This window comes from Mesocricetus auratus, unplaced genomic scaffold (assembly GCF_017639785.1).
Source record: "Mesocricetus auratus isolate SY011 unplaced genomic scaffold, BCM_Maur_2.0 Super-Scaffold_100006, whole genome shotgun sequence".
NCBI lineage: Eukaryota > Metazoa > Chordata > Mammalia > Rodentia > Cricetidae > Mesocricetus > Mesocricetus auratus.
Genome location: NW_024429190.1, coordinates 59,995,346 through 60,019,607, shown reverse-complemented (window position 1 = coordinate 60,019,607; position 24,262 = coordinate 59,995,346). Strand labels below are relative to the sequence as shown.

The window sequence follows — 24,262 nt, the reverse complement described above, 5'->3', positions numbered from 1 at the left end:
CTGGAGCCTATATATCCATTGCTGGAGAGGAAAAAGACACATAGATCCCTGGTGTTGGCTAATCACACTGGAAACATGAAAACTTCCTGGTTCAGTCAAGTCCCTGTATAGAAATTAAGATGAAGAACTATGGAGGAAGACATCCAGAACCTGTATCTGTACATGCCACATACAGGTGAACACATGTGCATGCACACACACACACACACACACACACACACACACACACATACATACGCATACACACACACAGCAAATCCAATACACATATACACACAAACACACAGACTATCCTCTCATAAGGGTTTGCTTGAACATACCACAATGAAACCCATTTATATCTGTAACTTTATAAATAGAAAGGTAAAATTGTTACAATAAAAATAAAATAACTTTATTTTTAAATAATTTTATTTTTATTTAAATAAAAACAAACGTTTTCATATTCTATTAGCAAATTGAAAGTGACTATATGGGATCAATAGGAAAAATATTAGTGAAGTGCAATATAAATTTTAAAATACAGTAAAGGACAAAGTAGCAGTTGTTTTCTTATGGCTTCTCTCCAAGAGTCTAAAATTGATCCCAAAGTTTAGCCTATTATGAGAACCTCTCCATTATTATGTCAGTTCATTACACCTGTTGGCTGTGGACACACTACCACATTCTCAGAGACAATATTTCTTGGGTTTTGTCAGTGTCCACAGGAAATACTATCATCATTTGTTGGCTCTAACTAGGCATTTAGAAACTACAAATTCTTACAAACAAATACTGCTTCATTTAATGAATCAGGTTCATGAGGATCGTATGTCTTGATTGTAAGAAAATCAGAGAAATTTTATTATTAGAGAGCATTGTGTCAAACTTTATCACTCTTACTGGGAAACTCCATAATAAATGGCAAAACAAGAGACATTGAATCCTTCATAAAATAAAGGCAAATAATATTTTAATTTGCAATCTCTCTATACTAGAAACCCCAATGATAACTTGTCCTAAAGGAATTTGTGTTTTGTACAAAATGCTAATTAACAATTCATTGTATTAAAGTGGATTTCTTTTGTATAGAAAAGTGGTTGCGTTCTCAGCTTCTCCAGTTACAGTCATTTTGAATTTAAGGATGCGATTAACTATTTTGTGTATCCCAATGAGCTCTTTGTTTGATTTTTTATTAAAATACAATTATCTAAAAGAACCAGAACATATGCTAGTATTAAAACACATTATTGCAAACTGCATAAAGAACAAGTTAAAAGACTAGGAACATTCTTCCTGGCACCTGTAAGTAAGTACTTTACATTCCAGTATGCTATAAACATTGGCAAACACATTCTACAATTAAGGAATGACTTCACATTTTCTATAACCATAGCCAATCAGGGATTGATTCAAATCTATTACTGAAATGGTTACATGACCAAAAATATTAATAATATTCTCTACCATAAAAACTAAAATGAACAAAAACTTTACAATAAGGGTTTTCTTTCAATATTATGACATTTTAATTTAGATATATGTAGAAATAAAAAATGAACCATAACTCCAACTATTTCACAGAATAGTTTCTCAATTAATTTTAAAACAATGAGAATGGGATTTAAATTTGCCATGTAAAATTACTATCAGTATTTAGGAAAATGACTTCTTCTTTTGAGGTTTGTCTATTATACATTGTTAAATAACAAAAAAATCAAATTAAAACACACAGATATAAATTTGAATATGAAAGAACCCTTGACCTACCACTAGTTATGTCTCATTAAACTATCTTTCAATTGTTTAAGAAAATTTTGTACTATGATCAGAATTAACAGGTGGGTGTTGAATTGTAATTATAAAACTACCACACTAAGGAAATATCTTGGTCCTGAAACTCTTAAACAAGAACTGAAAATTCAGAGATTGACCACAGAATTTTGCTTTGTAATTAAAAGCTTTCCCATCAACAAATTCATCATCTCCAAGGTGGGAATATGATATGTTCCCTTTCCCCATGAGGCTTATCCCACAATTGTCTGTATGACAAACTTCCTTTGGAAATTGACTTTCCTAATACCCTGAATCTCAAATTTACTTAGATACTTAAATATTTGATGACCAAAAATCTTTCCTCTTAACATGGTCTATGATTATTTTTCCTTTTCATGGCATTTATTTCCATTTCACACGTAGTATATTTTACCTATTTATTGTATTGGTTTCTATCTGAAATTTTTTAATTATATACTGATGAGTGATATCAAGCCACACCAAGTATTCAGGGAAGGGAATTCATATGATACTATATTAGAGAGAGAGAAGTCTCTTACATGAGAAGCCTAGAACTGAGGTCAGTGCTCCACTGGTCTCTGACCTGGACCTCAACCCCAAGAGAGACAGTGACCCCTCCTTCCTTGACCTTCATCTCTGCCCCCCCCCCCATGTACCTGTGACCACACTCAAACGCTCATGGTCAGTGCTGTGGGTATGCGAGATCTCTACCTACACTATACCTCAAGTACCATTCTTTTTTGGTATTTGTTCACCGATACATCATAATCATCAGAAAGCCTGCTGTACATTATGAACTCAAAATAGTAAATTTTTGCTTAAGATAAATAATTAGGTGACACGCGCTTCTGAGCCAAAGAATGTAAAGATGTTATTTTCTAGGAATATTACCTTCTTATGTTACTTGGCCTTTCTCCCTTACAGCTTTTAATATTCTTTCTTTGTTCTGTATATTCAGTGTTTTGATTATTATTTTCTGTCAAGAGGACTCTATTTTCTGTTCCCACCTATTTTGTATTCTGTGAGCTTCTTGTACCTTAACAGATAGGCATGTCCTTCTTTAGATTAGCAAATGTTTCTTTGGGCTGGAAAGATGGCTCAGTCGTTAAAGGGTAGGCTCACAACCAAAACTAGAAGGAAATGTTTCTATGATGATTGTGTTAAAATGTATTCTGGATATTTAAGCTGGGAATCTTCTCTTTCTATTCCTGTTACTGTTAGGTTTGGTCTTTTCATTGTGTTCCAGAATTCCTGGATGGTCTTGTCAGCAATTTTTTAGATGTAACATTTTCTTTGAACTAAGTATCGATTTCGTCTATTGTATCTTAAACTCCTGAGATTCTCTATTCCATCCCTTTTATTCTAGTGGTTATGCTCCTCTCTGTGATTCCTGTTTGCTTACGCAGAATTCCCATCTCTAGAATTCCCTCAGTTTGTGTTTTCTTGATTGCGTCTTTTCTATTTGTAGGTCTTGAACAGTTTTATTAATTTCTTTCAACTGGTTTAATTCTTAGCTTTCTTTAAGGCATTTATTCATATCCTCCAATTACTTGTTTGTCTTTTCCTCATTCACTACAATTTAAGGACCTCAATCATCTTCATAAAATTGGTTTTAAGGTTCCTTTCTCATGTTTCAGCTGTATTAGAATATTCAGGACTTGCTGTGCTAGGACAAGACTCTGTTGGCATACTGTTCTGTCTGTTTTTGTCTTCTTATGCTGGTTTCTAGTCATCTGGGTTTGGGTTAGGTCTAGATGACTAAATCTGAGTTTGTCTTTTTTGGGTGGTGTTTTTGTTCCTTGGTTTGTTTCTTCTGTGATCTGTCTAGAATGGATTGTGGCTGAGTAAAGTGTTGGTGCTGAACTTCTTGCCAGCCGGCCTCTGGTTCCACTAAGGATCCTCAGCAGGAGTTGGGAATCAGGATATGGTAACATGGTTGGGGAGGGCCAGTTAGGGTGCATGGTAAAACGACTGAGAAAGTCGGGGCTGTCTGTTAGCAAGAAGCCTACGCGCGATTCTGGCTGATGGTCTAACCTCTAGTGGGGCAGGGGGCTTCCAAGAGAGTTGTGGGTTGAGAATTGGTTATCAGGGTAAGATGGGCAGTGGGGATAGCGTTAACATTCAGGCATTACACTGACCTGCCCTAGGGTCCTCAAATCAGGGCACTAAGAGCAATCCTTGTGCTCATGTGCTTCCTAGTAGTTAGGCATTTATACTGGCCATCGCAAAGGGTCCTGCCAGGATTCATCGTTAGCCACAGCCACTCCTTGTGCAAATGTGCTACATTCCCTCATGAAAGGGGAGATCCTTTCCCATGTGATTTCTGTCATATGGTGTTACTTTCCTTTCCAACACCACTAAACAATAGATAAGCTGGGTGGTTTGACAGTCTGTAGGCAAGGAGCTTACCTGGGGTTATTCTATATTAACTAAAGGAGAGTAAAACTGACCTCATTTAAGCAATTATAGAAAACAGTAGGATGGCAAATTACTAAAAAATAAAATAATACAAACTGGAATTGCCTCCTATTCCCCTGTCTTCCAAAATAATTAACAACAGTAATGTAGGCAGTACTTTTTCCTCAGCTAATTGATGATTTTTCAAACATATTCTTAACTTCTTTCTATCTGCAGAGGCTATTTAACACATCAACTGTTACCAATAAAGTTTTTCAGAGTTCCTCTTCACTAAAATATTAGAAATATTTTCAAGCCAACAACTGTGTGCTTGAGAGCAAGACATAAATTTAAAATCGTTAGATCCTTAAACTCAGAAATTCATATTCATCTATTTTTATAAATAATCTATGAGATGTAAAGCTAGTATTCTCCTTGGATTGCACAGACCTTATTTTATATACTTTTACACAGTGTTTTATCTCAGTTATGATATTTCTTTGAAAGAGAACATAGTGGGTTCAACCTCAGATTCCCCCATGTGAGAAGACAAACACCTAGAATTTCTGGAGATGTTTACATTCAGAATTTGCCATAAAATATTTTCTTAGGATGGCTATTCTTTTTACCCCTTACCCTTTCAAACTAGTTTGGTATATTTTATGGCCTGGAGAAAATATTAGCTCCACATAAATTTTAGACAGATTTTTAGTGAAACATATATCACAGAAGTCCCAGAACTGGCTGATTCAGAATCTCTTTATTCTCTAAAATCTGACAGATCTCAAGTTCAAATAAATGAGAATACAGGCACAGTTTGCCTTATAGAGAATAACTTAGAAACTGACCTCTGTCTAGAGTTTCTATGATAACTATGAACAATGAAGTATAAAATAGTCACTTGAGCATTTCACATTTTAGAGTTCACTTAAGTATACCAAACAAGTTTATAAATAAATGGATTTTATACACATTAAAGTACAATTTATTCTATAAACAGAAAGTGTCTATTGTACATAGGAACTCATTCTATTCACACACTGGGGAAAATGGAGTTAGAAACAATACTGGTCTTGAAAGAACATATTAGTTTGTCTAAAAAATAAGAAAATTAGATTCAGGAGAAACACAAAGGAGTGATTTTATATTAATAGTAGAAATGAATGATGGAATATTGAACTCAACAACATATTGAAATTCTTTGACATTTTAAATCAAAGGAAATTACTGTAGCCAAAGAAAATAATAAGGAAGACCATGCTAGAACATACATTAGCATTATCCTCCTTTAAAATTCATATGGGGACACTAATTCATATTAGTGTGAAAACATGGTGTCTTGTGAAAGAGTTAAGTTATGATGATGGTATAGTCATGGATGGCATTAATACTGAAACAGAAGAAGTGCAAGGGAGCTCACTGCTCTCTCTAAAATGTGAGTAGATACAATCGATGTCATTTAATAGGTAAGCAAAGAATTTACTTGTTCCTTGATTTTGGAGAGAGTAGCTTCTAGGATTCTGTTGTCTTTATTTGTACAGTTGAATAATAAAACTGTGACATGATGTCACCAAAAACAGAGGTATTTCTCCTGCCTACCAGATCCTGAATAAATACTCAGAGGTTTAATATTAATTATAAAGGTTTGTCCAAGGATCATGCATATTAGTGACTAGCTCCCCCATGTAAATTAACCCATTTAGTTTATGATTTACCACAATGCTCATGGCTTGTTAATTCACATCCTGCTTCTCCAGCAGCTATAGGGTATCTACCTGACTCTCTTCTTTATCTCCACATCTTTATTTGGATATCCTGCTTCGGTCTATTCTGCCTGGCCATTGTCCAAATCAGGTTTATTTATCAACCAATAAAAGCAGCCTTTCCATTCAAATTAAAATGATATAGTTCTTCAATGGGCAGGGCAGTTCTATCTTCCACATTATTCCACATCTATCAACTTGAAAACAAACAGTAACCATCGCATGGTTACCTCTTGTCAGATAAAATTCTAGAAAATAATGTTTTATTTTTATTCTAAGAACAGACTTTTCATTGTGCTAGTTCTTTGCTCTGCTGTTTCGACCTTGTTAATTTCATTATGAATTAGTGTATAAATTTAGTGCAATACCTATCAAAGTTCTTAAATAACCCTAAAATTCATATGGAAATTCCAAATCTTAAACAAAAAGGGTATTTTAATACTTTATTTCAAATTATATTCTGGAGTCATAGTAATAAAAAACAACATAGCATTGTATAAGGTACATAAATTAGTGGAATGAACAGAGCACCCAAAATCAATTCCACACTATTGTGGCCATCTTATTTTGTGCTAGTAACCAAAACATACCTTGTAGGAAAATAAAAGTCTCTCAAAAACAAAGCCAAGAGAGAAAGAAACTTGAAATCCCCATAACAGAAAGGAATATAATTCCATTTCTCACCCCTAAATATAAACCAATTCTAATTTAAACAGCAAGTTTAATAAATAAAATTGAAACTAATATAGAAAAGAAAATGAAAAATATTTTAAGATACAGACACTGAAAATGATTTTCAGAATAGGACCTCAATAAGCAAAGCAATGTTTGCATGGGTTGATAAACAGGATTAAATAAAGTAAACACCCTTCTACACAGCAGGGGAAACAAACCACACAATGAAAGAGACAATCTTCAGAGTGAACAGGAAGAGACACACACACTTACTTTGTCTGACAAGAGGTAAGGTCCAGAATATGCAAATAACTCACAAATTCAATAATATAAAAACAAATAAAGTTTTAAAAGAAGGTAAATGAACAATAAACATATTGAAAATATCAACATTATTAGACATCATGAAATTGCAAAACAAACTACAAGGAGATTCATCTTATCCAGTTACAATTGCCTTCAAATAATCAAGAGAAAGAAAACTGTAATCATACATTTTAAAAGGAGCTATTAAACACTGTTGAGAAATACAAATTAGTGAATACATGATAGATATCATTTGGGGATTCTTAAAAGACCCATAAAAATAGAATCACTTTATAATCTAACTATCTCACATCAGATACATATCTGAGAAATTTCAATGTAATAGCACAGATCCTTACACTTTGTAGTTTGTTGCCTTTCTGTTCATAACAGTGACATCATAGAATTAGTCTAGGTACCCATTAACAGTCGAATAGATATTTTTTTAATGTGGGATATATAAACAATGTAATGATCAGCCAGTAAATAATAGAAAATCTTATTTCCAGGAACATGCATGGAACTATTAAGCAATATAAGTTAGACTCAAAAGACAACCATTGCATATACACCATCCACACATAAAATATGAAACTGAAAAGCAGAAGAGGGGCTATATGAGAAGCTGAGACCAGTGAGAGAAGAAGTGAAGAGAAAAAAGAGGAATCATGTGATACGCACTGTGCCCACAAGTCATTGACCAACATAAGACTAACTCAATTGTATTTTTGTAGGCATTTTGACTCATTTTGCTTTATTTAAATATCTTTTGTCTAAGGTCGTTTGCTTGTATATTTTAATTTTTATTTTTTGTGCATATGTGGCAGGGTTGTGTGTCTGTGTTTCTGGGTTTTTTTTTTGTTGTTTTTAGTTTGGTCTTGTTTGTACTTTTAGCAAGACAGGGAGAATGGGGTTGGAATAAAATGCATGTGAAGGTGGATAGAATCTGAGAGGAGGTAAAGGAGAGGGAAAAGAATGATCCCAGGTCATTGTATGAATAAAATGCTTTTCAAAAAAGAACAACGAATACAGTCTAATTAAAATTAGATAATATAAGAATAAATATTATTTTATGAATCAACAAACATTTCAATTAATTTTTATTAGCATATGTTAATTTTTAAAATAATATTTTATCCTCATACCTTACCATACATACAATGGACTTTGATCATTCTAACCTTCTTTGCCTTTATTATATAGTGCCTTTTATCTTCTACTTCCTGTTCTGCTTCTACATCATTTAAAATGTCTTATAAATATATTCCAAGCATAAGTAAAAACTGACCATAATTTTTGGTCTTGCGATGTGTAGCAGTTTCCTCTAAGATTAAAATATTCTAACTGCCAGCAAAGTTCCTTAATATAGAAAGTAAACAACTTAAAATAGCTTCAAGGAGGCCTTGAAACTGATAAGAATCACTAGCTTCTCCGCATTAAGAGTAACCAATAAGCATTCCTGAGAGCCACTTTTAGACAAGCCAAGCTTCAAAGAAAACTCTGAAATCAGGCCAGAAAGAATAAGAAATATCCAGGTGGGCTGGAAGAGCCTCAGACCAACAGCGCCACCTGGAAAGGACACCTTCACTCCTGATATCTTGCCTGCAGGCTCTTCAGTGTAGGTACCCAGCTTTGTGGGGTGGACTTTGGTGATGCAGCCATCTTTGAGTCATTTCTGGTCCTATAAGCAACTTTTTACTGATACTCCCATAAGAAACCATAATAAATTCCATTGATTCACCAGTCGGGCTTTGGTGGGATCCATGCTATGGTCTGCTGTGGGCTCCCAATATGGGGTGAGTAGATGTATGTGTTGTATCTCCCGAGGAAATATGTTTTCATGCATCTTTTTAAATAACTGAAAAAATATTTACTCCCACTCTGTGACTCTTATACTGGTAATTATTTCATGTGCTGTGTATTATCTTCTAAACCTGATGTGATCTTATTCACCAATTCTTGCTAATTTTTTAATATTAATTATTAAATTTCTACTCAAAAGGTCATTCTGGGAGCCTATATTTTAAAATGTTTTTCTTACTTTTTATTCTAGCCCTTTCAATGTTTCAGTTCTTAGATTGAGATAATAAAAAAACATTAATAAACCATCAACAAGCTACTGCTTTATGGAAGAAAGTAGGTTTCAGAGAGTGTATAGAGCTTTAAAATTATATAAAACAATGAGAGTGTTGATTTGGAATTTATGTAGAGAGATCCACAGCTAAGTACTGAGCTAAACTCCTGGAATCCACTTGTAGAGAGGGAGGAGTGATGAGCAAAGGAGTGACCTGAGAAACTGGGAGTTCTTTGACACCAGCCAGATAGTGGGGAACCAGCGTAAGATCTAACCAGGCCCCCTGACTATCGGAGACAGGAGACCTGAGCATTCTATGGGGCCTTTTGTGGTGGAACCAGTATTTATTCCTAGTGCACAAATGGATTTGGGGAGCCCATTCCCCCATGGAGGGATACTTTCTCAGCTAAAATACATGGGAGAGGGCCTAGGCCCTGCCCGGAATGATGTTACAGACTTTCACGATTCCCCATGGAAGGCCTCACTCTCCCTGGGGAGTGAGATGGGAGACTGGGGAACATGGGAGGATGGGAGGGAGAGGGAACTGGGATTGATCTGTAAAATACGATTGTTTCTAATTTAAATGAATTAAAAGTTAAAGTAAATGACAATATTAAAAAATAAATGTTCATAGCAGTATTGTTTGCAATATCCAGAACCTGGAAGCAACCTAGATGCCCCTCAACTGAAGAATGGATGGAGAAAATGTGGAACATTTACACATTGGAGTATTACTCACCAGAAAAAAATACTGAAATTTTCATTCAGGTGGATGGAACTGGAAGAAACCATCTTGAGTTAGGTAACGCATTCACAGAAAGACATGGTATGTACTCACTAATATGTAGATATTAGACATAGAGCAAAGGAATACCAGCCTACAAATCCATATCACCAGAGAAACTAGGAAACAAGGAAGACCCTAAGAGAAAAATACATGGTCCGTTGAGGAAGGGGAAAAGGGCAAGAACTCCTGAGAAAATTGGGATTGTGGGGGGGGGGACAGGAGAAAGGAAGAAGGTAGGAAAAAGAGAAGAGGAGAAGAGGAGGGGGAGGAGAACAAGAGGGATCAGGAAGACTGAGACAGGGGAGGAATAAAGGAGAGAAAGAAAAGAGATACCTTAATAGAGGGAACCAGTATAGGTCTAAAGAGAAATCCAGCACTAGGAAAATGTTCAGAGAGCCACAAAGATGATCGCAACTAAGAATGTAGGCAGTAGTGGAGAGGCTGCCTTTGATGCCCTTCCCATATAATGAGACTGATGACTATTTTAATTGCCATCCTAGAGTTTCCATCCAGTAGCTGATGGAAGCAGAAGAAGGTACCCACAGCTAAGCACTGAGCCATACTACTAGAATCCAGTTGTAGAAAGGAAGGAGGGATGAGCAAAGGAGTCAAGACTGTGCAGGAGTAACCTGCAGAACAAGCTGACATGAACTAGTAAATGCACAGAGACCCCAGTCATAAAGCTGGGGAACCAGCATTGAACTGAACCAAACTCTCCAAATGCGCATGCCATTTAGGAGACCTGAGCAGTCCATAGAACCTCTAACAGTGGAACCAGTATTTATCCATAGTGTACAAATGGCCTTCTTGAGCCCATTCACTATGGAGGGATACTATTTCAGCCCAAATGCATGTGACAAACTTTGAAGATTCCCCATGGGAGGCCTTACCATCCTTGGGCAGGTGGTGGGGTATGGGTTGGAGGGTTGGTATGTGGCATGGGAGTATGGGAGGGCGAAGGAACAGGAAATTGATATGTAAAATAATTGTTTCTAAATAAAAAAGAAAAAAAATAAATAATGTTTATTTTAAAAAAGAAAATTATGTAGATTTCAAAACTAGTAAATTTTTTATATTATTAGAAGACATACATACATGGAAAGAAGAGTGACATAAAACCAATGTAAACTGTAACTCTACAAAGGTTATTCATACAAAACGAGTCATCAATGGGTAGCTGGTAAATTCTTAGGTGTCTCCGCAGACATTTACTCTGTAATAAAACATTTATTTCATAGGCTTTTCATTTGTGTCTGTATGTGTTTAAAGTACTCTAGTGTATGTGTGTTTCCCTCCAGGGCAAAAGTCTGAAACAATCTGAAATTATGTCCCTCAACTTTGGAAAGTTTACAATTGCCCCATGTCTTATTGTCAGTTAAGCTCAAAGTACTGACAATGGTTTTCATGAATAGTAGTATCAACCCAACCTAATTTCCTGCTTCTTGTGCAAACTTCTATAGTACAATTATTCTTTCTCTACTGTTAAATATTTATTTCTACCCCTTAGTTCATGGCCTCCATGTTTCTTATGGTTGTTTAGCCTACTAAATACCTATTTTGTATATGGACACTGCTGTGACTGTATACATATTGGCTTTTATCATCTGACATAACCACAGAAGTCACTTTACAGCAGAAAATTATTATTAAAATCAGCAAATAAATAATAGTCAATACTTATAACCCTTTTCATGTCTTTTAATACTTTTGCTAAGATTTGTGAACATAAGTCTAACGATCATCATGAATTTATTCTCAAGTGCTTGCAATTTCTGTGTGGTAGTAATTTTTATGGTTGTGTTTTTGTACAGAATTATTCTATAATCAGTACATTATGCTTATATTACAAATTAACTCAGTCATTAGTATTTTAAACCAAGATTACTAACTGGAAATTTCTTCTTTCTTGTTGCTTTGAGAAAAATATTTCTGTGGCATGATTGTGTTACTGGTCCACAAAATACACTATATCTGTTTACCAGGGCAATATTACAAATGCATTCCTTCATCCAAAGAAGGCAGTTAGAACTTGCATTTAATGCTACACTCCTAAAGAAAAAGGTCTGGAATCTCTTGAACAAAAATATTCTGCTGATTTTGCCTGCTGAAGGAAACCGACTTTGACAGCTTGACACATTTTAATTGGCTGAATACTACAGAAACTGAAGCAAGTGAAAGACACTGTAAGAATAAGAGGAAGTTGAAAATATAAGAGGAAAGCACATTCAAAGAAACATCATCACAAAAGTTGGAATGATGTATGTGTTCTTGCGAAGTACATGTTGAAATGAAGAGCATGGACTTGGAAAAGCAAAGATGTTACAAAGTACAGGTTCTAAAGGTTAAAAGGAATTGAAGAATCTGGTTACCAGCAAATATGCATATCGAAAAGGATAAGCAAGGTTTTGTATGGAAGTGTTAGTTTATGACAGAACACTACATTAGAAAGCAATTCAATTGATAATAAAGGCTGACCTATTAAGAAAAAGTTAATCAGCCTCAGTCATTTCCTTTTGTTAAGGATGCTATTTAAAAATAATGGCCATAGGGATAGTAACAGAGAATTTCCTTATGTGCCAGGGTGGAGAGAAATATCTGTAATATAAGCTAGTCAGATAAATTGGGGTAAAGTCATGTGGGAAAAATGAGGCAGAGAAATGTTAAAAATTGCTGTCTACATTGACATCCCAGTGCATTGGCAAATTCCAGTAGAAAATTTAGAAATAAGATCTGCCATTTAGATTGTAGGTATGTGAAAGTCTATGAGCATGTGGAATTAGTTCACATAAGTGTATAAAAAAGGTAGAGATGAGTTATACACATAGACATGTGCACAAAGATATGCATACAGCAAGCATACACGTGCTTACACATATATACATACAAATGCACGCAGATACAATGTAAATTCAGAATTCTCCTTTACTCTCAGTTAATGTTTTGATGAGTGATATGTATTTTGTAGAGTTCAGAGGAAGAGTGTCAGATTACAGCAGTCTAGAAAGTCAGAGATCATTCTTACCACTGTATATGAGATAAAAGATCACTAAAATGGTTAGTCTTGAAAACTTAAATATAATGAGAATTACATAGACTGATCAAGTTGTATGTATACACAGGAATTTAACAACAATTTAAAAAAATGAGGCCACAAATTTGAATGAAACTTGGCTAAGTAAGTAGGAGCTTTGGATGGATGAAAGGGATGGGAATGTACCAAATTATAATATAAAAAATTTAAAGAGGGTCTGACTGGAACCATGGAAACTGTGCCAGAGAAGGAAAAGAAGGTTCCTGCTGTGCCAGAAACCCTTAAGAAAAGGTAAAGGAATTTCACAGAGTTGAAGGTGAAGAACTTGCAGAAGTTTGCCCTGAAGACACTGTGAAAGGAATGGAGGAAGCTTATCTATGAAAATCATTGTCATAAGGAATATGGGCAGATGTACAAGACTCAGACTATAATGGATTAGCAAGGAAAGCTTGAAATGTCTAAGTGTCTGCAGAACTGAAGTAGGCATTTGTCAACATAATCTGAATAATCAATGGTGTAAACTCAAAAGTTCGAAAGGTATTCCAGATTCTCCGTCTTCATAAGATCTTCATTGACACCTATGTTAAGCTTTAATTAACACACTGACTATTGAGGAACCATACACTGCATGGGGATACCCCAACTTGAAGTCAGTACACGAGCTCATCTACAAGCACAGCTATGACAAAATAAGTGAGAAGAGAATTGCCTTGACAGACAATTGCTTGATTGCTAAATCTCTTGGTAAATACAGCATCATCTGCCTGGAGGATAACACTTGCGAGATCTATACAGCTGAATAACACTTCCAGTAAGTGAATAACTTCCTATGGCTCTTCAAATTAACATTACCACAAGGTGGAGTGAAGAAAAATACAATGTATTTTGTGAAAGGTGGAGATGGAGGCAACAGGTAAAACCAGATAAACACTCTTATTAGACACATGAATTAAGGTTTTGTCCATCATATTTTTGTAATCTGGTCAGTTAATTAACAGTCACAACTTGTTTAAATAAATGAATGCAAATATTAATATAAAATTGAAAATAAAACATTCTAGGAAACTGTATTTATAAAAAGTCTCTGGGAGTCATAACATTCTTTATTCATACATACTGCTAGTAAAATAGTAGAGCAAGTTATATCAAAGAATGCTCCGAAGCTCTCAATAGATTTTGTTTTGTTGTATCACAAATAATAAAAAGCCAGAGTCAGATACTTGGGTTTGGTTAAAGATCATAAAAGTAAAGCAGCCAAACAGTAGCTCTTACTGTGGAAATGGAGGTCCTGTCTTCCCTGTGACTAGAAACTAAATCTCACATGAGACCCTTTGGTTCGTCCTTATGTATCTCTCTAGCACTGGTATTAGAAGTGTGAGCTTTGTTATTCTCTTTTACTGATTAATTTTGGTGTAGCCTAGGGTGGTCGTGGACTCACAGATATCCATCTGCCTCTGTCTCTTGAGTCATGGGACTAAAGGTGTGTACCACCACTGTATGGCATCTATGGCTAACTACTGTGGCTAGCTTTTCATTCTGATCCCCAGGCCAGCTTTATTAAATCATAAACCATAAATCACCACATTTTGTTTTGTTTTTATTTTGTTTCATTTTGCTGAGACAGAGCTCACTCTAGTCCTGTCTGGTCTAGAACTCACTATGAAGACCAGGCTGGCTTCAAACTGACAAAAGTGAGCTATCTCAGTGTTCCCAGTGCTGAAACTGATAAAAGTGTGCATCAATACACCTTTCTGTCAAATTACATGCTTAAAATATTTAAAATGGAAGTATTCTCATTTCTGATATTATGTCTTACTTTATTCTATTAATTCTTTATATATCTGTTAAAATATACAACTATATACAAGATATGTATGTCAAACTGAACTTCCTATTTTTTCTTTCTGTTTTATACGATGGTTTTTAATTTCTATTGACAACAAACACAGAGATTTACAATTGAAGAATACAACCCTTAAGAACTTTGTTTCCAGAATCCCATTTCATCAAATAATAGTCTTTTTTCATGTAGCTAAAATGGATATTCTCAGGTAATCCCAGGAACTCACATTTCACACATAGTTTTCTCTCTTGAGTGACAATACAGATTTGTTGCTATCCAACAGAATGAAGCAAAGGTGAAAATATTCTGCAGATATAAGAATGATCCTGAATTACTCAATTTTGAATTTATCAAGGAAAGATTATCCTAGTTGAGCCTGACTACCCGGTGGAAGCCGTACAAGACAAACCAATGCCTTCCCTGAGATTAAAGACTTACTCTTTTGTGGGTCTCAAGGACTACAGCCACAAGGGAATAAATTACTGCAGCAACCCAAGGTAGTTTGTAAGCTGTTTTTCCCCATAATAAACCTTTGATGGGAATCCAGCCTTGCAGGCACAATTATGACAACTGTGTGAATACTAAGAATAGGACCACCTTAGTAACTTTGAAATTGTCAGTATGCTTTTTGTACCTTGTGAATGCTTTTACAGCCTTTTCTGATTTTTAAAGATGATCACCTCCTCTGATGTTATTCTACACCCACTACTGATACCCACTTCTGAAACTCCCTGAAAGAGAGGGAGAGGAAGAGACAGCTCTCTAGGGACACACAGTCAGAGAACCATCTCTTCATTCTTCACCTCTCTTGTTCAGTGTTTTTTAAGCCTTTATTTTATAATTCATAATTTATGTGTTTAATTGTTTAGATATTTCATTTGTATGTCAAAGAATTTTATATTTAAGGATCTACACATCTAAATACATGTAATCAAGATACAAATAAGTAAAGAACAAGGACACACTAACATATTAGAATTAATAAAGGAACAGAACTTAAAAGAATAAAGCTCTCTGTATATTTATAGAAATATGACTTGTTAGAATGACTTACAGACTGTGGTCCTGATAACCCAGCAATGGTCTCTAGTACACTGGAATTCAAAAGAAGTGGACTGTAAGACTGTAATGCCCATGAATGAATGGACTTGATAGCAGGAGCAACCAGACAGAGAGAGAGAGAGAGATGCTTCTTCCATGTCCTTTATATAATCTGTTAGTAGAAAGTGTGGTCCAGATTAAATTGGGATTTCTACCTCAAAATATACAGATTAAAGTTAATCTTCCTACCTCAAAATTCAGATTAGAAATGGATACACTTCAAATAATTTAATTTAGAAAGAATCCCTTACAGGTGTGCCCACTCTCTTGGGTTTTAGTTAATTCCAGCTGTAGTCAAATTGACAACCAAGAATAACTATCACACTAACAAAAAGAGCAAATAAAATAAAGAACATTTTAAATTCACAATTTAAATTTTAACTAAAATTTAGTTACATCACTTATCGCATTTCACTTTTCTCCCTCCAAACACACCCATACCTCCTCATTATATCCTCTCCCATGTCCACTTCTTTTCCTATAAGATGGATAGCTTCTTATTCTTTGATATGTATTGTTATATACATACATACACATAAACATGTAAATATAACCTGCTAAGTGTTTGATGCTACTTGTGTGTTTATAATTTCAAGCCTGATCAAGTGTGTATGGATAACAGATTAGGGTGCTCACCCTTGCACAGACTAATTCTCCCTCTCTCAAAAGACAAGGGTTGCCTGTAGTTCTTTGTCAAGGGGGTGAGAACCAGAGAGTCAGAGGTCCACTGTAGGATTGTGGCTCCTTGAAGAGACAGAAAATGAAGTTCCACTCTGTAAACGGCAAAAATATAGTTACCTAACCAAGACCTGAACAACATCCCTCAAGGGTAAAAAAATACATGCTAACATGGAGGGGAAACAACATTTCTTTACTATTGAATGTATTTTACAATGTGCACGTTAGTTAGCTCTCCATTACTAAAGGTGATTGAGATGATCAACTTAACCAGAAGAAAAGATGAACTGGGTTCACAATTTTCTTCACTTCAATGCATTCAGTCCTTAGTTTCCAAAGCTGTTGTACAACACAGCCTGTCACAAATGCTACAGTTAACAAAGCCACTTACCTCATAACCAGGAAGAGAAAGAGCAGCAAGGAACTAGAGTCCCAAAGTTGTCTTAGATGAAATGTAGCCAGTGATTTAAAGAACTCACAACAAGTGTCTCCTCTTAAAGGCTTTCATCATCTCCTAACAATGCCAACCTGGTGATTAAGCCTTTGTGGAACACTTAAAATTTAGGACAATTATGCAGTACCAGTTGTTGATAAAATTTTCAAGAAAAATGCCTGGTATACTTTCAAAATATGCCAAAAGTTTTAAAAAGCTGTGCTTGCCCACAGTTTAATCAAAGGGTTTAAGCTGATAAAACTACAAGCTTTTAATCCTATAATTTCCCTAACTCACATGCTTTCCTTGATTTGGTTATATCTGGGATGAGCTGTTGAAAATTAAATATATCCAACAGACTTGTGTTAAACCCAAGAGGCAAGGGATCCCAGGAGAGTTGTGAATAATAAATAACAGCATTTCTTGTTTGTTTGTCTCTCATGTCTGTGATTACTAAATATCATAGAGAGTATCCAAAAAATAAAATTAAAAATAAAAAAAGTAAAAGCAACCTTGTGTTTGCATGAAACAGATGCAAAATAATATGAGTCAATGTCAGCCTGACATCAGAGGTCATTGTGTTGTACCACACAGACAATTAAATCACCACAATGCCTCAGTGATTTACCTGGAACACAATACTGAGAAAAAATAAATTGAATTTATTTTGTTCTCACTGTATGCTAAAGAATATTGTGAGTGCTGTATGACTCTTGTGCCTACATATAAAATTAAGTACGTTCTATGTTGATCCAGTATATGTAAATTTAATTTGTAGGCCAGCAAAGGAACCTAAAGGGACATAGAAAAACTCTTTCAGCACCTGAGGCTATTACAGTGGTTTAATTTATCTTATAAAATGTGGCTTCACGGGTTGAAGAGATGGCTCAGCTGTTCAAAGCTAGGTTCACAACCAAAACGTGGCTTCATAATAACACCCCTTTAGGAGTTATATTTCACAAAGTTGACTTACAAAAACAATACTTCTAATAATGTTTCTAAATATTTAATCTATAAATTATACTCACACTAATATGTTTCTCAGGGAGGATCACATGTTTATTCCCCACCCAACAAACTAACCAATAATGTAATGCTGTTGCTCCTTCATGGGTAGTTAGACTTTTCTCCATTTCTTTTATCTTCACTAATCTACAAAACTTAATAGAATTGATGCTGTGCCACTTAAAAAAGTGGACAGCAGTCAGTTTGGAATCTTGTGTTGCATACCATAGGACAGCTGCTTTATAGATTATTTTTCCCCCGACATCAGCTTTCTGTGAAAAGTTTCAACAAGAAGCTAGAACCTTCATCCAGTGACTGATGCAAGCAGAGGTAAACACCCACAGCTAAACACTGAACTGAACCTCTGGAACTCAGTGACAGAGAGAGAGGAGCGATGAGCAAGTGGGCAAAGAATGGGCTGGCAAAACTAGCAGAGACAGCTGATCTGAACAAAAGGGAGCTCTTGGACTCCAGACCCAACAGCTGGGAGGACATCATGGGACTGTTCCAGAATCCCTGAATGTGAGAGTCAGTGAGGATGCCTGGGCAACCTATGGGGCCCTGGGCAGTAGATCAGTGTTTATCCCTGGCATACAAATGAACACCATGTTTCCATAACATAAAGAGGGATACTGTCTCAGCCTGGGCTCTTAGGGAAGTGCCTGAACCCTGCCCTGAGCGAAATGACAGACTCTGGATATCCCCTATGTGGAAGGAAGTGGGGATAGGGTGGGAGGCTGGAGGTGAGGAACAGTGATGGGGGTGGGGTTCGAGAGGAGGAGAGGGAAAGGGAACTGGGATTGTCATGTGAAGCAAGCTATTTAAAATTAAAATAACAAAAAATAGAAGCTATGGGAGGGTATATTTACTAAAGAAAAAGAGAAAGAAAGAAAGAAAGAAAGAAAGAAAGAAAGAAAGAAAGAAAGAAAGAAAGAAAGAAAGAAAGAAAGAAAGAATAACAGAAAGGAAGAAAGGGAAGTCATCAAGAAGGACAGGCCTTGGGTAAGGGGAATCATCTTGAGGGTAGATTTTCAATCAGTGGTTGTTGTAGCCAATACAACCTGTAACAATTATAAACCTGGAAAAATTCTGTGAAACACTGATTCAAATATCTGAACAAAAACAAAATGATTTCAATTCATTCTATTTCCAGGTTGCTAAATGTTCCTATGTAACATGTGAGGTGGATGAAGGCCACTGCTATCAATAGGACTGTCAGAATTGGAAAGGTCTCGGGAAACTGGAAAGGCAAACTAGATAAAGAGAGGGGAAAGTGAATTTAGAGCACAGAAAGATGAGTAATGCATATTGACAGAAATCCAGGGTAACTGGTGCCTATAGTTTACTTGGAAAAGAGAAAAAAAATAATGAACTAATAGTCCTAGAGGTAGAGGATCTGAATGGAATTTAAAAGTTAAAACTATTACATGATGTTTTAATGAAAAATAAACCATCAAGTCTGAACAAAACACTGAGGGTTCAGAGGATGAAGCATGAGCTCTGAACAAAGAATGTGTTCAAATAGATGTACAGCACCTGACAAGACCAAAGGACCACCTTAGAAGGGCATAGTCCATCCATAGCTGCAGCTGACACTGTATTGAGGTTACAGCCATCCAACTACACACATTCCAACCTCCTCTAACTCAAACTAGAAGTAAAGTGAGCTATGATTTTAATCTACTCTATTTAATGTGTTTCCTTTTGTGCAGCAATAGACTATTTTCCTCATGTAGTTTTAATTTATGTAGATAAGTCAGTTAATTTTTTAATTGCAGAAAGTAAGAATACTGGTTTAAAATTAGTTGTTGAGGTTAGAGAAACTGCAAGCTCATAAGGAATATTTAGACTAAACAACTAGATAACTAGATTTTCAAATTGTTTTGGATATACAAAAAAGTATGTTACTTATCTATAGAATTTTTGTTGACGGTATAGTTTTATATGTATTGAAAAGTTTTTTGGGATTGGAAGGAAGTAAGATGAGAGTGATACGAAGTATAATATCAAAAAATGAAATAACCTTGAAATATATTATTTTGTAGAGGTTTTATTTTGTTGACAGCTTATTGTCTTTGTTCACAATTTATATTAGGCGAACAAAAGCATGAGCTAACAGCTAAAGTATGTCGTATGAGACCCTTTATGTATACTTGTCCACACTTACTTTGACTTCTTTGACTATAGCCTTTCAGTGCTTCCTGGGAACCATTTTTTGATGATAAGTTCCTGTTTGGATATTCATTCTTACTATCTAAAGGCTGTACCCCACAGGAGTTGAACTGTGATCACATGGTTGATTGCTCAGAATCCTTCAGACTGGCTCGCTCATAAACTTGTGAAAACTCCTTTCACCCTTTATTTAGTTTCATCATGTTTAGAAGTAAGGTAAAGTGAAGAACACTCAGGTCATGCAGAAATCCCTCCTCATCCTCAGCATAGCTAACCGTTCTCTACCTCCGTATTGGATATATATATGTATGTATGTATGTATGTATGTATATTAGCAGCATACATCTTTCTTAATATTTTTACCCAATCGTACACCTCGAGCCAAGCAATAGATGTATGTGGAAAGCAAACATTCAATATGATTCTATGTCCTTATATTGAGGTGTAAATTTTATTGTATTAAAGCTATATAAAAATAGTAGTGATAAATAGTTCTCATAACAGTTTCTACATCATATTTCAAAAAAAGTATATTTTGAAAGAGCTAAACCAGTTGAACTGGGAGTGTTTTTGGAATTCGACATGTGTGTTCTACCTGTTATCCTGTATTGAAGGTTCAACATTAATCACAGACAGTTATCACCGTTTTCTTATTAACATTGGTAAGGCTGTAAGCAAAACTGCTACTCTTCCCAGTCTGCCCTGAGGACCTAAAATATGAGGACCTTTTTCTTATGACCTGAACTTCTACTGTGTTTCAGACAACTGAAAAAATTTAAAATACAAGTGAGTGCAAAATATCACTTCAAAATAAGGCCCCTCTATTACCTGTGACAGCTAAGGTCAATTCTTACCAATTTTGTTGATATTTTCCACAGTTACAGCGAAAGAGGGAATTTTGTGGGTTTTTTTTAAATCACTTTGTTGTTTTGCTTCAGGGAAAAATAATGAAACAGTGTCTGTTTGACTACTTTTTAATTTCTAGATCTTCCACAATATATGTGTCCTGTAATTTTTGCTTTAGTGTTAATTAGCATCTCTCGGGAGCTAGCCCTACAGTGGGAGTCACTTTAGGAAAATCAATTGGTTGATGCTCTTCTCTGTACCTGTGTTGTTTTCATCTTGAATTTAACCTTATCAAGGTACCATGGCGACATGCAGCAGCACTAGCTATATCTGAGTGTAAAATGGCCTCAGAAATGATCTCTTTGTAATATTTTAAGGTACTTTAAAATACACAATGAAACGATTTTTCCAAATTTGTTTTTCCTTCAAGAAAGTAAGGAAAAGAGAATTAGCATTGTATGGATAGCAGCACAACCAATCGAGTTAGTTCTTATAACTGTTTTAGCTCGATCTGATGTTTTTCAAGAAGATAACATCTGCAACATCTCAAAGCAAATACTAAAGAGCACAGACTGGAGCCCAGAATCCTCTGATTCCTAGCAGCAGCACACAATGGCTCCTGTCAAGAGTGCAACTGAGAATCCCTTAACACTGGGTGGCGCTATATACCAGCAGAAAAGTATTTATTTCACATGGACCTGATTTCTTAGCTTTAGGTCATTTTTTGCAACCCTAAATTCAGCTACAAATGGACATTATTTCATGGGTTCTCTGGATATCCCATTCACACAGGTATCTATTAACAAGGAAATGTCAGGCATTCTGCTCCCATAGGTAACATGTTCACAGCAACATGTTCATGACGAAGAGCTGCAACAACCTGCAAGAGCCGTACTTTCTAGCCATGTTGTATTTAAGGTACTTGTTGGGTAGACGCATCAGAAAATCAGGAATTTTCATAAGATTAGAATTTCACAGTGCCAAAAATCTAAGAGGCAACAAGCATTTCACTCCCCTGCCTCTCCCAACGCCACACATGTTAATGGAGGGGTCATTGCTGTTGTTTGATTTTTAATAAGGTTGGACAGCAAGGATTGACTATTCATGAAAGCACAAATAAAAAGGAAGGCTGTGGGGAATTCTTAATATTTTACCTATAAAGTTAAACATAAATTGGGACAATTTACCATCAAATCATGAGAATCATCAATTACGTTAAAAACAGGCTGGATCTGAGTACCATGCCTGGACTCACACAGTGAAAATAGAGAAGTGGCTTTTAAAAGTTGTTCTCACACATATATGTATACAGAATAAAATATTAAATGTAATAAAAAATTTAAAAGATAATAACGGAAGCAAGCATAAAATGCATGCCCAAAGGAGGGGCATTTCACTCTTTTCTCGTGTAAGTTATACACAACTGACATGCATCATTTTCAGCATTACTTATTAAAGAATGCATATTAGCATGAGTTTCAATGCTGGCCCTGGAAACTTCTGCACTCTCACCATTTGTACTCCAAACTTAATGATACATTCCTTCATCTATTCAGCCATCTTAAACTATAGGAAGTACGCTGATACCCCAATTCTTGATTCTTGGCTGTGGACATGGATTCAGAGCACATGTTGTTCAATAATTTTCTCCTTCAATTAAAATGAATATTAAGCATCCTTCTATTTACCATAAAGGTTACTTGTTTGTAACAAAAGTAGGATATTCAGTATTTTGAATAATCTTATAAATTCTTCAAGTACTTTTCTGATTCTATTTTTCTTTATTACAGAAAAGTTGCTTGTATGCACACACCACAGACACACACAAGTTTCTGTTGGGTGATACTTAGATGGAAATTTACTGAGATAAACTAAATGGTGTAGGAGTGAGGCTTCTTTGTGTCCTTCATTTGCTCTTGGCAGCAGAGGACAGTATCTATCTTTTTCCTAATACTTATATTTGAAGGTTACTATTTTATATAGGAAATTTTGGATTATTTTATCATTTTACTACAATTTACTAGTCGTAAAATTGTGCAATTATATGATTCTCTACATGCACTAAGTCTATTCTGTTTTTTATGTAAGAGATGTATGGTTTTTATCTTTGTTAACATTAGCTATTGCTTATATATTTCCTGTATGACCTTCATTTGTCAACATTGTTTACCCTGTCTCTGTCAAACAAAGTTTAATGTTATTAGCCATGTGCATTCAGTCTAAAATTCTGACTTTGGATCCTATTTAAGGAAATACTTGATATTTAAAAATATAAATTAACTTGTACTGATTTATTTTGTTAATAGTACCTCTATTTAGTAGATCATGGCATCTACCTCTTTAATTTAGTTAAAATTCAATTTTGTTTATAGGAGACAATGAAGCATTTTCTGTAATGAATACATTTCCTCATAACCCCTTATTTAAAGGTTTATCATTTGAAATGAGTTTCAGACATTGTTGCAAGTGTAATTTCCAGAACTATGCCATGAGTTTGGCACTCTTAACTGCACTCCTTCATTGGCTCTTATGTGCATGCAGTTTATTTTATAAACCTGATTCTGGTGCCAGGCACAATGTACTTCTGCACTTCTCTCAATCCACAGTAGAAACTGAAATCTGAAGGACTGTGAATTGGAGGCCAGCTTGAGCTGTAATTAGTTATAATCAAATAGTGCTTTCAATTGCATTGATAGGATAATGTTGTAAAACTATGCTTTGGGGACCCTGGAGAGATGACTCAAGGGTTAAGAGCAGAGGTGCTGAGTTAAATTCCCAGCAACAGCATGGTGGCTCACAACCTTCTATAATGTAATCTGATACCCTCTTCTGGAATCTGGAATGTAGGCATAGTGCAGACAAAGCACTCAAGCCTAAAATAATATAAATAAATGAATAAATAAATAAATAATTTAAAAGCCAATACTAAAAAGAAACCAACCAAACTACAATAAACTTTGTTCTTGGAGCTTGGTTCTTTGAAACATGCACTCAAGGTGTAGAGACAGGAGGATTCCCACGAGAGTAAGGTCAGCCTCCCATAAATTGTGAATTATTTGCCAATCCAACACACATAACAAGAGCCTGTCTCAAAACAAATAAAAACACAAAACAATGAATACATAAATTTATCACCTATGTGAGGACTTCATTCCTGAAATTGCAATACATCAGAATTAGGCTAAACAAGTTTAATGCTCTTTTTTTTTAAGAGGCTTCATTTTATTTATTGTGTGTGTGTGTGTGTGTGTGTGTGTGGCCATGTGTATGCCACTACATACATATGGAGGTCAGAGGACACCTGAAGACATCCAATATCAGCTTCCTTCCAACACACGGCTTCTGGGAATCCAACTCAGATGATCATGCTTAGCG

General features: G+C 35.4%; 1 pseudogene; it reads left to right on the top strand.

Moving 5' to 3' along the window:
- The first annotated feature begins 13,038 nt into the window (after positions 1-13,038).
- Positions 13,039-13,762, top strand: LOC101825647 (annotated as a pseudogene).
- Positions 13,763-24,262: the final 10,500 nt, after the last annotated feature.